Source organism: Narcine bancroftii, chromosome 4, assembly GCF_036971445.1.
Source record: "Narcine bancroftii isolate sNarBan1 chromosome 4, sNarBan1.hap1, whole genome shotgun sequence".
Lineage (NCBI taxonomy): Eukaryota > Metazoa > Chordata > Chondrichthyes > Torpediniformes > Narcinidae > Narcine > Narcine bancroftii.
Genome location: NC_091472.1, coordinates 162,547,003 through 162,562,630, shown reverse-complemented (window position 1 = coordinate 162,562,630; position 15,628 = coordinate 162,547,003).

Here is a 15,628-nt window from a genome sequence, read left to right as displayed (position 1 = left end):
TCTGATTCCCCAACTCTGATTCACCTCCTCTGATTCGCCAGCTATGTTTCCCCGCCTCTGATTCCCTGCATCTGATTCCCTGCATCTGATTCCCCACCTCTGATTCCCCAACTCTGATTCTGCTCATCCGATTCCCTGCCTCTGATTCCCCGCCTCTGATTCCCCGCCTCTGATTCCCTGCCTCTGATTCGCAACCTCTAATTCCCCACCTCTGATTCCCCATATCTGATTCCCCGCCTCTGTTTCCCTGCCTCTGATTCCCGGCCTCTGTTTCCCCATATCTGATTCCCCTTTTCTGATTCCCCAACTCTGATTCCCCGCCTCTGATACCCCGCCTCTGATTCCCCATCTCTAATTCATCACATCTGATTCCCCACCTCTGCTTCCCCATCTCTGATTCTCTACCTCTGATTCGCCACCTCTGATTGCCCATATCTGATTCACCGCCTCTGTTTCCCCGCATCTGATTCCCCGCCTCTGATTCCCAATATTTGATTCCCCGCCTCTGATTCCCCATCTCTGATTCCCGGACTCATTCCCCAACTCTGATTCCCCGCCTCTGATTCCCCATATTTGATTCCCCTCCTCTGATTTCCCATCTCTGATTCCCGGACTCTGATTCCCCAACTCTGATTTCCCCGCCTCTGAAACCCCAGCTCTGATTTCCCGCCTCTGATTCCCCACCTGTGATACAACATATCTGATTCCCGGCCTCTGTTTCCCCGCCTCTGATTCCCCACCTCTGATTCACCATATCTGATTCCCCGCCTCTGATTCCCCACCACTGATTCCCCTCCTCTGATTCGCCAGTTATGATTGCCCGCCTCTGATTCCCCGTTTCTGATTCCCTGCCTCTGATTCCCCGCCTCTGAATCCCCATGTCTGACTCACCACCTCTGATTCCCCACCTCTGATACCCCATCTCTGATTCCGCACATCCGATTCCCTGCCTCTGATTCCCCGCCTCTGATTCCCCGCCTCTGATTCCCTGCCTCTGATTCGCAACCTCTTATTCCCCACCTCTGATTCCCCATATCTGATTCCCCGCCTCTGTTTCCCCGCCTCTGATTGGCACCACTGATACCCCGCCTCTGATTCCCCATCTCTAATTCATCACATCTGATTCCCCACCTCTGCTTCCCCATCTCCGATTCTCTACCTCTGATTCGCCACCTCTGATTCCCAATATCTGATTCACCGCCTCTGTTTCCCTGCCTCTGATTCCCCGCCTCTGATTCCCCATATCTGATTCCCCGCCTCTGATTCCCCATCTCTGATTCCCGGTCTCTGATTCCCCACCTCTGTTTCCCGGCCTCTGATTCCCAATCCCTGATTCACCGCCTCTGACTCCCAGTGTCTGATTCCCTGCCTCTGATTCCCCGTCTCTGAATCCCCGCCTCTGATTCCCTGCCACTGATTCCCCGCGCCTGATTCCCCACCTCTGATACCCCATATCTGATTCCCCGCCTCTGTTTCCCCGCCTCTGATTCCCCACCTCTGATTCCCCATATCTGATTCCCTGCCTCTGATTCCCCAACTCTGATTCCCCGCCTCTGATTCCCCAGCTCTGATTCCCCGCCACTGATTCCACAACCTCTGATCCAACATATCTGATTCCCCGCCTCTGTTTCCCCGCCTCTGATTCCCCACCTCTGATTTCCCATATCTGATTCCCCGCCTATGATTCCCCACCTCTGATTCCCCGCCTCTGATTCGCCAGCTATGATTCCCCTCCTCTGGTTCCCCGCATCTGATTCCCCGCCTCTGATTCCCCGTGTCTGACCCTGCCTCTGATTCCACGCCTTTGATTCCCCATCTCTGATTCACCACCTCTGATTCCCCACCTCTGATTCCCCATCTCTGATTCTGCACATCCGATTCCCTGCCTCTGATTCCCCGCCTCTGATTCCCCGCCTCTGATTCCCTGCCTCTGATTCGCAACCTGTTATTCCCCACCTCTGAATCCCCATATCTGATTCCCCGCCTCTGTTTCCCTGCCTCTGATTCCCCGCCTCTGTTTCCCCATATCTGATTCCCCGCCTCTGTTTCACCGCCTCTGATTGGCACCTCTGATACCCCGCCTCTGATTCCCCATCTCTAATTCATCACATCTGATTCCCCGCCTCTGATTCCCTGCCTCTGATTCCCAACCTCTGATTCCCCACCTCTGAATCCCCATATCTGATTCCCCGCCTCTGTTTCCCCGCCTCTGATTCCCCGCCTCTGTTTCCCCATATCTGATTCCCCGCCTCTGATTCCCCAACTCTGATTCACCTCCTCTGATTCGCCAGCTATGTTTCCCCGCCTCTGATTCCCTGCATCTGATTCCCTGCATCTGATTCCCCACCTCTGATTCCCCAACTCTGATTCTGCTCATCCGATTCCCTGCCTCTGATTCCCCGCCTCTGATTCCCCGCCTCTGATTCCCTGCCTCTGATTCGCAACCTCTAATTCCCCACCTCTGATTCCCCATATCTGATTCCCCGCCTCTGTTTCCCTGCCTCTGATTCCCGGCCTCTGTTTCCCCATATCTGATTCCCCTCCTCTGATTCCCCAACTCTGATTCCCCGCCTCTGATACCCCGCCTCTGATTCCCCATCTCTAATTCATCACATCTGATTCCCCACCTCTGCTTCCCCATCTCTGATTCTCTACCTCTGATTCGCCACCTCTGATTGCCCATATCTGATTCACCGCCTCTGTTTCCCCGCATCTGATTCCCCGCCTCTGATTCCCCATATTTGATTCCCCGCCTCTGATTCCCCATCTCTGATTCCCGGACTCATTCCCCAACTCTGATTCCCCGCCTCTGATTCCCCATATTTGATTCCCCTCCTCTGATTTCCCATCTCTGATTCCCGGACTCTGATTCCCCAACTCTGATTTCCCCGCCTCTGAAACCCCAGCTCTGATTTCCCGCCTCTGATTCCCCACCTGTGATACAACATATCTGATTCCCGGCCTCTGTTTCCCCGCCTCTGATTCCCCACCTCTGATTCACCATATCTGATTCCCCGCCTCTGATTCCCCACCACTGATTCCCCTCCTCTGATTCGCCAGTTATGATTGCCCGCCTCTGATTCCCCGTTTCTGATTCCCTGCCTCTGATTCCCCGCCTCTGAATCCCCATGTCTGACTCACCACCTCTGATTCCCCACCTCTGATACCCCATCTCTGATTCCGCACATCCGATTCCCTGCCTCTGATTCCCCGCCTCTGATTCCCCGCCTCTGATTCCCTGCCTCTGATTCGCAACCTCTTATTCCCCACCTCTGATTCCCCATATCTGATTCCCCGCCTCTGTTTCCCCGCCTCTGATTGGCACCACTGATACCCCGCCTCTGATTCCCCATCTCTAATTCATCACATCTGATTCCCCACCTCTGCTTCCCCATCTCCGATTCTCTACCTCTGATTCGCCACCTCTGATTCCCAATATCTGATTCACCGCCTCTGTTTCCCTGCCTCTGATTCCCCGCCTCTGATTCCCCATATCTGATTCCCCGCCTCTGATTCCCCATCTCTGATTCCCGGTCTCTGATTCCCCACCTCTGTTTCCCGGCCTCTGATTCCCAATCCCTGATTCACCGCCTCTGACTCCCAGTGTCTGATTCCCTGCCTTCGATTCCCCGTCTCTGAATCCCCGCCTCTGATTCCCTGCCACTGATTCCCCGCGCCTGATTCCCCACCTCTGATACCCCATATCTGATTCCCCGCCTCTGTTTCCCCGCCTCTGATTCCCCACCTCTGATTCCCCATATCTGATTCCCTGCCTCTGATTCCCCAACTCTGATTCCCCGCCTCTGATTCCCCAGCTCTGATTCCCCGCCACTGATTCCACAACCTCTGATCCAACATATCTGATTCCCCGCCTCTGTTTCCCCGCCTCTGATTCCCCACCTCTGATTTCCCATATCTGATTCCCCGCCTATGATTCCCCACCTCTGATTCCCCGCCTCTGATTCGCCAGCTATGATTCCCCTCCTCTGGTTCCCCGCATCTGATTCCCCGCCTCTGATTCCCCGTGTCTGACCCTGCCTCTGATTCCACGCCTTTGATTCCCCATCTCTGATTCACCACCTCTGATTCCCCACCTCTGATTCCCCATCTCTGATTCTGCACATCCGATTCCCTGCCTCTGATTCCCCGCCTCTGATTCCCCGCCTCTGATTCCCTGCCTCTGATTCGCAACCTGTTATTCCCCACCTCTGAATCCCCATATCTGATTCCCCGCCTCTGTTTCCCTGCCTCTGATTCCCCGCCTCTGTTTCCCCATATCTGATTCCCCGCCTCTGTTTCACCGCCTCTGATTGGCACCTCTGATACCCCGCCTCTGATTCCCCATCTCTAATTCATCACATCTGATTCCCCACCTCTGCTTCCCCATCTCTGATTCTCTACCTCTGATTCGCAACCTCTGATTCCGAATATCTGATTCACCACCTGTTTCCCCGCTTCTGATTCCCCGCCTCTGATTCCAAATATCTGATTCCCCGCCTCTGATTCCCCATCTCTGATTCCCGGTCTCTGATTCCCCACCTCTGTTTCCCGGCCTCTCATTCCCCATCCCTGATTCACCGCCTCTGATTCCCAGTGTCTGATTCCCTGCCTCTGATTCCCCGCCTCTGAATCCCCTCCTCTGATTCCCTGCCACTGATTCCCCGCCCCTGATTCCCCACCTCTTATACCCCATATCTGATTCCCCGCCTCTGATTCCCCGCCTCTGATTCCCCATCTCTCATTCACCGCCTCTGATTCCCCATCTCTGATTCCCCACCTCTGATTCCCCGTGTCTGATTCCCCGTGTCTGATTCCCTGCCTCTGATTCCACGCCTCTGATTCCCCATATCTGATTCCCTGCCACTGATTCCCCGCCTCTGATTCCCCATCTCTGATTCACCACCTCTGATTCCCGGCCTCTGATTGCCCACCTCTGATTCCCCGCCTCTGATTCGCCAGCTATGATTCCCCCCCTCTGATTCCCCGCGTCTGATTCCCCGCCTCTGATTCCCCAACTCTAATACCCCGCCTCTGATTCCCCAGCTCTGATTCCCCTCCTCTGATTCCCCGCATCTGATTCCCTGCCTCTGATTCCACGCCTCTGATTCCAGGCCTCTGATTCCCAACCTCTGATTCCCCACCTCTGATTCCCAATATCTGATTCCCCGCCTCTGTTTCACCGCCTCTGATTCCCCGCCTCTGTTTCCCCGCCTGTGATTCCCCAGCTCTGATTCCCCGCCTCTGATTCCCCATATCTGATTCCCATCCTCTGATTGCCCACCTCTGATTCCCCTCCTCTGATTCGCCAGCTCTGATTCCCCGCCTCTGATTCCCCGCATCTGATTCCCTGCCTCTGATTCCCCGCCTCTGATTCCCCATCTCTGATTCCCCGCCTGTGATTCCCCAGCTCTGATTCCCCGCCTCTGATTCCCCAGCTCTGATTCCCAGCCTCTGATTCCACGTGTTTGATCCCCTGCCTCTGATTACCTTCCTCTGATTCCCGGCCACTGATACCCCGCTTCTGATTCTGATTCCCTGCCTCTGATTCCCCATCTCTGATTCACCACATCTGAATCCCCGCCTCTGTTTCCACGCCTCTGATTCCCTGCCTCTGATTCCCAAGCTCTGATTCCCCACCCCTGATTCCCCATATCTGATTCCCCGCCTCTGTTTCCCTGCCTCTGATTCCCCGCCCCTGTTTCCCCATATCTGATTCCCCGCCTCTGATTCCCCAACTCTGATTCCCCGCCTCTGATTCCCCAGCTCTGATTCCCCGCCTCTGATTCCCCGTGTTTGATTCCCTTCCTCTGATTCCCCGCCTCTGATTCCCCATCTCTGATTCACCGCCTTTGATTCGCCACCTCTGATTCCCCATATCTGATTCCCCACCTCTGTTACCCCGCCTCTGATTCCCCGCCTCTGATTCCCCATATATCATTCCCCGCCTCTGAATCCCCATCTCTGATTCCCGGACTCTGATTCCCCACCTCTGATTCCCGGCCTCTTATTCCCGGCATCTGAATCCCGGCCTCTGATTCCCGGCCTCTGATTCCCCGCTTCTGATTCTGATTCCCTGCCTCTGATTCCCCATCTCTGATTCCGCACATCTGATTCCCTGCCTCTGATTCCCCACCTCTGATTCCCCATATCTGATTCCCCGCCTCTGTTTCCCCGCCTCTGATTCCCCGCCTCTGTTTCCCCATATCTAATTCCCCACCTCAGATGCCCCACTCTGATACCCCGCCTCTGATTCCCCAGCTCTGATTCCCCGCCTCTGATTCCCCGCAACCGATTCCCCATATCTGATTCCCCGCCTCTGTTTCCCCGCCTTTGATTCCCCGCCTCTGTTTCCCCATATCTGATTCCCCGCCTCTGATTCCCAACTATGATTCCCCGCCTCTGATTCCCCGCCTCTGTTTCCCCATATCTGATTCCCCGTGTCTGATTCCCTGCCTCTGATTCCCCGCCTCTGATTCCCCGCCTCTGAATCCCTGCCACTGATTCCCTGCCCCTGATACCCCACCTCTGATTCCCCATATCTGATTCCCTGCCTCTGTTTCCCCGCCTCTGATTCCCCGCCTCTGATTCCCCATATCTGATTCCCCGCCTCTGATTCCCCAACTCTGATTCCCCGCCTCTGATTCCCCAGCTCTGAATCCCCGCCTCTGATTCCCCGCGTCTGTTTCCCCGCCTCTGATTCCCCGCCTCTGTTTCCCCATATCTAAGTCCCCGACTCTGATTCCCCAACTCTGATTCCCCACCTCTGATTCCCCAGCTCTGATTCCCCACCTCTGATTCCCCGCATCTGATTCCCTGCATCTGATTCCCAACCTCTGATTCCCTGCCTCTGATTCCCAACCTCTGATTCCCCACCTCTGATTCCCCATATCTGATTCCCCGCCTCTGTTTCCCCGCCTCTGATTCCCCGCCTCTGTTTCCCCATATCTGATTCCCGGCCTCTGATTCTCCGCCTCTGATTCCCCGCCTCTGATTCCCTGCCTCTGATTCCCCATCTCCGATTCCGCACATCAGATTCCCTGCCTCTGATTCCCCGCCTCTGATTCCCCGCCTCTGATTCCCTGCTTCTGATTCCCAACCTCTGATTCCCCACCTCTGATTCCCCATCTCTGATTCTCAACCTCTGATTCGCCACCTCTGATTCCCCATATCTGATTCACAGCCTCTTTTTCCCCGCCTCTGATTCCCCACCTCTGATTCCCCATATTTGATTCCCCGCCTCTGATTCCCCATCTCTGATTCCCGGACTCTGATTCCCCAACTCTGATTCCCCGCCTCTGATTCCCCAGCTCTGATTCCCCGCCTCTGATTCCCCATCTCTGATTCCCGGACTCTGATTCCCCAACTCTGATTCCCCGCCTCTGATTCCCCAGCTCTGGTTTCCCGCCTCTGATTCCCCATCTCTGCTTCCCCATCTCTGATTCTCTACCTCTGATTCGCCACCTCTGATTGCCCATATCTGATTCACCGCCTCTGTTTCCCAGCCTCTGATTCCCCGCCTCTTATTCCCCATATTTGATTCCCCGCCTCTGATTCCCCATCTCTGATTCCCGGACTCTGATTCCCCAACTCTGATTCCCCGCCTCTGATTCCCCATATTTGATTCCCCTCCTCTGATTTCCCATCTCTGATTCCCGGACTCTGATTCCCCAACTCTGATTTCCCCGCCTCTGATTCCCCAGCTCTGATTTCCCGCCTCTGATTCCCCACCTCTGATACAACATATCTGATTCCCGGCCTCTGTTTCCCCGCCTCTGATTCCCCACCTCTGATTCACCATATCTTATTCCCCGCCTCTGATTCCCCACCACTGATTCCCCTCCTCTGATTCGCCAGTTATGATTGCCCGCCTCTGATTCCCCGTTTCTGATTCCCTGCCTCTGATTCCCCACCTCTGATTCCCCATCTCTGACTCACCACCTCTGATTCCCCACCTCTGACACCCCATCTCTGATTCCGCATATCCGATTCCCTGCCTATGATTCCCCACCTCTGATTCCCCGCCTCTGATTCCCCATATCTGATTCCCTGCCTCTGTTTCCCCGCCTCTGATTCCCCACCTCTGTTTCCCCATATCTGATTCCCCGCCTCTGATTCCCCAACTCTAATACCCTGCCTCTGATTCCCCAGCTCTGATTCCCCGCCTCTGATTCCCCGCATCTGATTCCCTGCCTCTGATTCCCCGCCTCTGATTCCAGGCCTCTGATTCCCAGCATCTGATTCCGGCCTCTGATTCCCGGCCTCTGATTCCCTGCTTCTGATTCTGATTCCCTGCCTCTGATTCCCCATCTCTGATTCCGCACATCTGATTCCCTGCCTCTGATTCCCCACCTCTGATTCCCCATATCTGATTCCCCGCCTCTGTTTCCCCGCCTCTGATTCCCCGCCTCTGTTTCCCCATATCTGATTCCCCGCCTCTGATTCCCCAACTCTGATTCCCCTCCTCGAATTCGCCAGCTATGATTCCCCGCCTCTGATTCACTGCGTCTGATTCCATGCCTCTGATACCCAGCCTCTGATTCCCCTTCTCTGATTCACCACCTCTGAATTCCCACCTCTGATTACCCATCTCTGATTCCGCACATCCGATTCCGTGCCTCTGATTCCCCGCCTCTGATTCCCCGCCTCTGATTCGCAACCTCTAATTCCCCACCTCTGATTCCCCATATCTGATTCCCCGCCTCTGTTTCCCTGCCTCTGATTCCCGGCCTCTGTTTCCCGATATCTGATTCCCCTCCTCTGATTCCCCAACTCTGATTCCCCGCCTCTGATTCCCCAGCTTTGATTCTCCGTCTTTTATTCCCGGCCTCTGATTCCCTGCCACTGATTCCCCGCCCCTGATTCCCCACCTCTGATTCCCCATATCTGATTCCCCGCCTCTGTTTCCCCACCTCTAATTCCCGGCCTCTTATTCCCAGCATCTGATTCCCGGCCACTGATTCCCTGCCTCTGATTCCCCGCCTCTGATTCCCCATCTCTGATTCCCCGCCTCTGATTCCCCGTGTCTGATTCCCTGCCTCTGATTCCCCGCCTCTGATTCCCCGCGTCTGATTCCCTGCCACTGATTCCCTGCCCCTGATTACCTACCTCTGATTCCACATATCTGATTCCCCGCCTCTGTTTCCCCAACTCTGATTCCCTTCCTCTAATTCACCAGCTATGATTCCCCGCCTCTGATTCCCTGCCACTGATTCCCTGCCCCTGATTCCCCACCTCTGATTCCCCATATATGATTCCCCGCCTCTGATTCCCCAACTCTGATACCCCTCCTCTAATTCGCCAGCTATGATTCCCCGCCTCTTATTCCCTGCGTCTAATTCCCTGCCTCTGATTCCCAGCCTCTGATTCCCCTTCTCTGATTCACCACCTCTGAATCCCCACCTCTGATTCCCCATCTCTGATTCCGCACATCCGATTCCCTGCCTCTGATTCCCCGCCTCTGATTCCCCGCCTCTGATTCCCCGCCTCTGATTCCCCGGGTCTGATTCCCTGCCACTGATTCCCTGCCCCTGATTCCCCACCTCTGATTCCCCATATATGATTCCCCGCCTCTGATTCCCCAACTCTGATACCCCTCCTCTAATTCGACAGCTATGATTCCCCGCCTCTTATTCCCTGCGTCTAATTCCCTGCCTCTGATTCCCAGACTCTGATTCCCCTTCTCTGATTCACCACCTCTGAATCCCCACCTCTGATTCCCCATCTCTGATTCCGCACATCCGATTCCCTGCCTCTGATTCCCCGCCTCTGATTCCCCGCCTCTGATTCCCCGCCTCTGATTCCCCGCGTCTGATTCCCTGCCACTGATTCCCTGCCCCTGATTCCCCACCTCTGATTCCCCATCTCTGATTCCCCGCCTCTGTTTCCCCACCTCTGATTCCCCGCCTCTGTTTCCCCATATCTGATTCCCCGCCTCTGATTCCCCAACTCTGATTCCCCTCCTCTAATTCGCCAGCTATGATTCCCCTCCTCTGATTCCCTGCATCTGATTCCCTGCCTCTGATTCCCAGCCTCTGATTCCCCTTCTCTGATTCACCACCTCTGAATCCCCACCTCTGACTCCCCATCTCTGATTCCGCACATCCGATTCCCTGCCTCTGGTTCCCCGCCTTTTATTCCCGGCCTCTGATTCCCTGCCACTGATTCCCTGCTTCTGATTCTGATTCCCTGCCTCTGATTCCCCATCTCTGATTCTGCACATCTGATTCCCTGCCTCTGATTCCCCACCTCTGATTCCCCATATCTGATTCCCCGCCTCTGTTTCCCCGCCTCTGATTCCCCGCCTCTGTTTCCCCATATCTGATTCCCCGCCTCTGATTCCCCAACTCTGATTCCCCTCCTCTAATTCGCAAGCTATGATTCCCCGCCTCTGATTCCCTGCGTCTGATTCCCTGCCTCTGATTCCCAGCCTCTGATTCCCCTTCTCTGATTCACCACCTCTGAATCCCCACCTCTGATTCCCCATCTCTGATTCCGCACATCCGATTCCCTGCCTCTGATTCCCCGCCTCTGATACCCCGCCTCTGATACGCAACCTCTAATTCCCCACCTCTGATTCCCCATATCTGATTCCCTGCCTCTGTTTCCCTGCCTCTGATTCCCGGCCTCTGTTTCCCCATATCTGATTCCCCTCCTCTGATTCCCCAACTCTGATTCCCCGCCTCTGATTCCCCAGCTCTGATTCCCCGCCTTTTATTCCCGGCCTCTGATTCCCTGCCACTGATTCCCCGCCCCTGATTCCCCACCTCTGATTCCCCATATCTGATTCCCCGCCTCTGTTTCCCCAGCTCTGATTCCCCACCTCTGATTCCCCAGCTCTGATTCCCTGCCACTGATTCCCCGCCCCTGATTCCCCACCTCTGATTCCCCATATCTGATTCCCCGCCTCTGTTTCCCCAGCTCTGATTCCCTGCCTCTGATTCCCTGCCCTGATTCCCCATCTCTGTTTCACCGCCTTTGATTCGCCACCTCTGATTCCCCATATCTGATTCCCCGCCTCTGTTTCCCCGCCTCTGATTCCCTGCCTCTGATTCCCAACCTCTGATTCCACACCTCTGATTCCCCATATCTGATTCCCCGCCTCTATTTCCCCATATCTGATTCCCCGCCTCTGATTCCCCAACTCTGATTCCCCGCCTCTGATTCCCCAGCTCTGATTCCCCGCCTCTGATTCCCGGCGTCCGATTCCCTGCCTCTGATTCCCCGCCTCTGATTCCCGGCGTCCGATTCCCTGCCTCTGATTCCCCGCCTCTGATTCGCCATCTCTGATTCCCCGCCTCTGATTCCCCGTGTCTGATTCCCTGCCTCTGATTCCCCGCCTCAGATTCCCCGCCTCTGATTCCCTGCCACTGATTCCCTGCCCCTGATTCCCCACCTCTGATTCCCCATATCTGATTCCCCGCCTCTGTATCTCCGCCTCTGATTCCCCGCCTCTGATTCCCCATATCTGATTCCCTGCCTCTGATTCCACAACTCTGATTCCCCGCCTCTGATTCCCCAGCTCTGAATCCCCGCCTCTGATTCCCAGCGTCTGATTCCCTCCCTCTGATTCACAACCTCTGATTCCCCACCTCTGATTCCCCATATCTGATTCCCCGCCTCTGTTTCCCCGCCTCTGATTCCCCGCATCTGATTCCCCATATCTGATTCCCCGGCTCTGATTGCCCACCTCTGATTCCCCGCCTCTGATTCACCAGCTCTGATTCCCCGCCTCTGAATCCCCGCATCTGATTCCCTGCCTCTGATTCCCCGCCTCTGATTCCCCATCTCTGATTCACCGCCTTTGATTCGCCACCTCTGATTCCCCATATCTGATTCCCCACCTCTGTTTCCCCGCCTCTGATTCCCCGCCTCTGATTCTCCATATCTCATTCCCCGCCTCTGAATCCCCATCTCTGATTCCCGGACTCTGATTCCCCACCTCTGATTCCCGGCCTCTTATTCCCAGCATCTGATTCCCGGCCTCTGATTCCCGGCCTCTGATTCCCCGCTTCTGATTCTGATTCCCTGCCTCTGATTCCCCATCTCTGATTCCGCAAATCTGATTCCCTGCCTCTGATTCCCCACCTCTGATTCCCCATATCTGATTCCCCGCCTCTGTTTCCCCGCCTCTGATTCCCCGCCTCTGTTTCCCCATATCTAATTCCCCACCTCTGATGCCCCAACTCTGATTCCCCGCCTCTGATTCCCCAGCTCTGATTCCCCGCCTCTGATTCCCCGCATCCGATTCCCCATGTCTGATTCCCCGCCTCTGTTTCCCCGCCTCTGATTCCCCGCCTCTGTTTCCCCGCGTCTGATTCCCTGCCACTGATTCCCTGCCCCTGATTCCCCACCTCTGATTCCCCATCTCTGATTCCCCGCCTCTGTTTCCCCACCTCTGATTCCCCGCCTCTGTTTCCCCATATCTGATTCCCCGCCTCTGATTCCCCAACTCTGATTCCCCTCCTCTAATTCGCCAGCTATGATTCCCCTCCTCTGATTCCCTGCATCTGATTCCCTGCCTCTGATTCCCAGCCTCTGATTCCCCTTCTCTGATTCACCACCTCTGAATCCCCACCTCTGACTCCCCATCTCTGATTCCGCACATCCGATTCCCTGCCTCTGGTTCCCCGCCTTTTATTCCCGGCCTCTGATTCCCTGCCACTGATTCCCTGCTTCTGATTCTGATTCCCTGCCTCTGATTCCCCATCTCTGATTCTGCACATCTGATTCCCTGCCTCTGATTCCCCACCTCTGATTCCCCATATCTGATTCCCCGCCTCTGTTTCCCCGCCTCTGATTCCCCGCCTCTGTTTCCCCATATCTGATTCCCCGCCTCTGATTCCCCAACTCTGATTCCCCTCCTCTAATTCGCAAGCTATGATTCCCCGCCTCTGATTCCCTGCGTCTGATTCCCTGCCTCTGATTCCCAGCCTCTGATTCCCCTTCTCTGATTCACCACCTCTGAATCCCCACCTCTGATTCCCCATCTCTGATTCCGCACATCTGATTCCCTGCCTCTGATTCCCCGCCTCTGATACCCCGCCTCTGATACGCAACCTCTAATTCCCCACCTCTGATTCCCCATATCTGATTCCCTGCCTCTGTTTCCCTGCCTCCGATTCCCGGCCTCTGTTTCCCCATATCTGATTCCCCTCCTCTGATTCCCCAACTCTGATTCCCCGCCTCTGATTCCCCAGCTCTGATTCCCCGCCTTTTATTCCCGGCCTCTGATTCCCTGCCACTGATTCCCCGCCCCTGATTCCCCACCTCTGATTCCCCATATCTGATTCCCCGCCTCTGTTTCCCCAGCTCTGATTCCCCACCTCTGATTCCCCAGCTCTGATTCCCTGCCACTGATTCCCCGCCCCAGATTCCCCACCTCTGATTCCCCATATCTGATTCCCCGCCTCTGTTTCCCCAGCTCTGATTCCCTGCCTCTGATTCCCTGCCCTGATTCCCCATCTCTGTTTCACCGCCTTTGATTCGCCACCTCTGATTCCCCATATCTGATTCCCCGCCTCTGTTTCCCCGCCTCTGATTCCCTGCCTCTGATTCCCAACCTCTGATTCCACACCTCTGATTCCCCATATCTGATTCCCCGCCTCTATTTCCCCATATCTGATTCCCCGCCTCTGATTCCCCAACTCTGATTCCCCGCCTCTGATTCCCCAGCTCTGATTCCCCGCCTCTGATTCCCGGCGTCCGATTCCCTGCCTCTGATTCCCCGCCTCTGATTCCCGGCGTCCGATTCCCTGCCTCTGATTCCCCGCCTCTGATTCGCCATCTCTGATTCCCCGCCTCTGATTCCCCGTGTCTGATTCCCTGCCTCTGATTCCCCGCCTCAGATTCCCCGCCTCTGATTCCCTGCCACTGATTCCCTGCCCCTGATTCCCCACCTCTGATTCCCCATATCTGATTCCCCGCCTCTGTATCTCCGCCTCTGATTCCCCGCCTCTGATTCCCCATATCTGATTCCCTGCCTCTGATTCCACAACTCTGATTCCCCGCCTCTGATTCCCCAGCTCTGAATCCCCGCCTCTGATTCCCAGCGTCTGATTCCCTCCCTCTGATTCACAACCTCTGATTCCCCACCTCTGATTCCCCATATCTGATTCCCCGCCTCTGTTTCCCCGCCTCTGATTCCCCGCATCTGATTCCCCATATCTGATTCCCCGGCTCTGATTGCCCACCTCTGATTCCCCGCCTCTGATTCACCAGCTCTGATTCCCCGCCTCTGAATCCCCGCATCTGATTCCCTGCCTCTGATTCCCCGCCTCTGATTCCCCATCTCTGATTCACCGCCTTTGATTCGCCACCTCTGATTCCCCATATCTGATTCCCCACCTCTGTTTCCCCGCCTCTGATTCCCCGCCTCTGATTCTCCATATCTCATTCCCCGCCTCTGAATCCCCATCTCTGATTCCCGGACTCTGATTCCCCACCTCTGATTCCCGGCCTCTTATTCCCAGCATCTGATTCCCGGCCTCTGATTCCCGGCCTCTGATTCCCCGCTTCTGATTCTGATTCCCTGCCTCTGATTCCCCATCTCTGATTCCGCAAATCTGATTCCCTGCCTCTGATTCCCCACCTCTGATTCCCCATATCTGATTCCCCGCCTCTGTTTCCCCGCCTCTGATTCCCCGCCTCTGTTTCCCCATATCTAATTCCCCACCTCTGATGCCCCAACTCTGATTCCCCGCCTCTGATTCCCCAGCTCTGATTCCCCGCCTCTGATTCCCCGCATCCGATTCCCCATGTCTGATTCCCCGCCTCTGTTTCCCCGCCTCTGATTCCCCGCCTCTGTTTCCCCGCCTCTGATTCCCCGCCTCTGATTCCCCGCATCCGATTCCCCATGTCTGATTCCCCGCCTCTGTTTCCCCGCCTCTGATTCCCCGCCTCTATTTCCCCATATCTGATTCCCCGCCTCTGATTCCCCATATATCATTCCCCGCCTCTGAATCCCCATCTCTGATTCCCGGACTCTGATTCCCCACCTCTGATTCCCGGCCTCTTATTCCCGGCATCTGAATCCCGGCCTCTGATTCCCGGCCTCTGATTCCCCGCTTCTGATTCTGATTCCCTGCCTCTGATTCCCCATCTCTGATTCCGCACATCTGATTCCCTGCCTCTGATTCCCCACCTCTGATTCCCCATATCTGATTCCCCGCCTCTGTTTCCCCGCCTCTGATTCCCCGCCTCTGTTTCCCCATATCTAATTCCCCACCTCAGATGCCCCAACTCTGATACCCCGCCTCTGATTCCCCAGCTCTGATTCCCCGCCTCTGATTCCCCGCATCCGATTCCCCATATCTGACTCCCCGCCTCTGTTTCCCCGCCTTTGATTCCCCGCCTCTGTTTCCCCATATCTGATTCCCCTCCTCTGATTCCCCAACTCTGATTCCCCGCCTCTGATTCCCCAGCTCTGATTCCCTGCCTTTTATTCCCGGCCTCTGATTCCCTGCCACTGATTCCCCGCCCCTGATTCCCCACCTCTGATTCCCCATATCTGATTCCCCGCCTCTGTTTCCCCAGCTCTGATTCCCCACCTCTGATTCCCCAGCTCTGATTCCCTGCCACTGATTCCCCGCCCCTGATTCCCCACCTCTGATTCCCCATATCTGATTCCCCG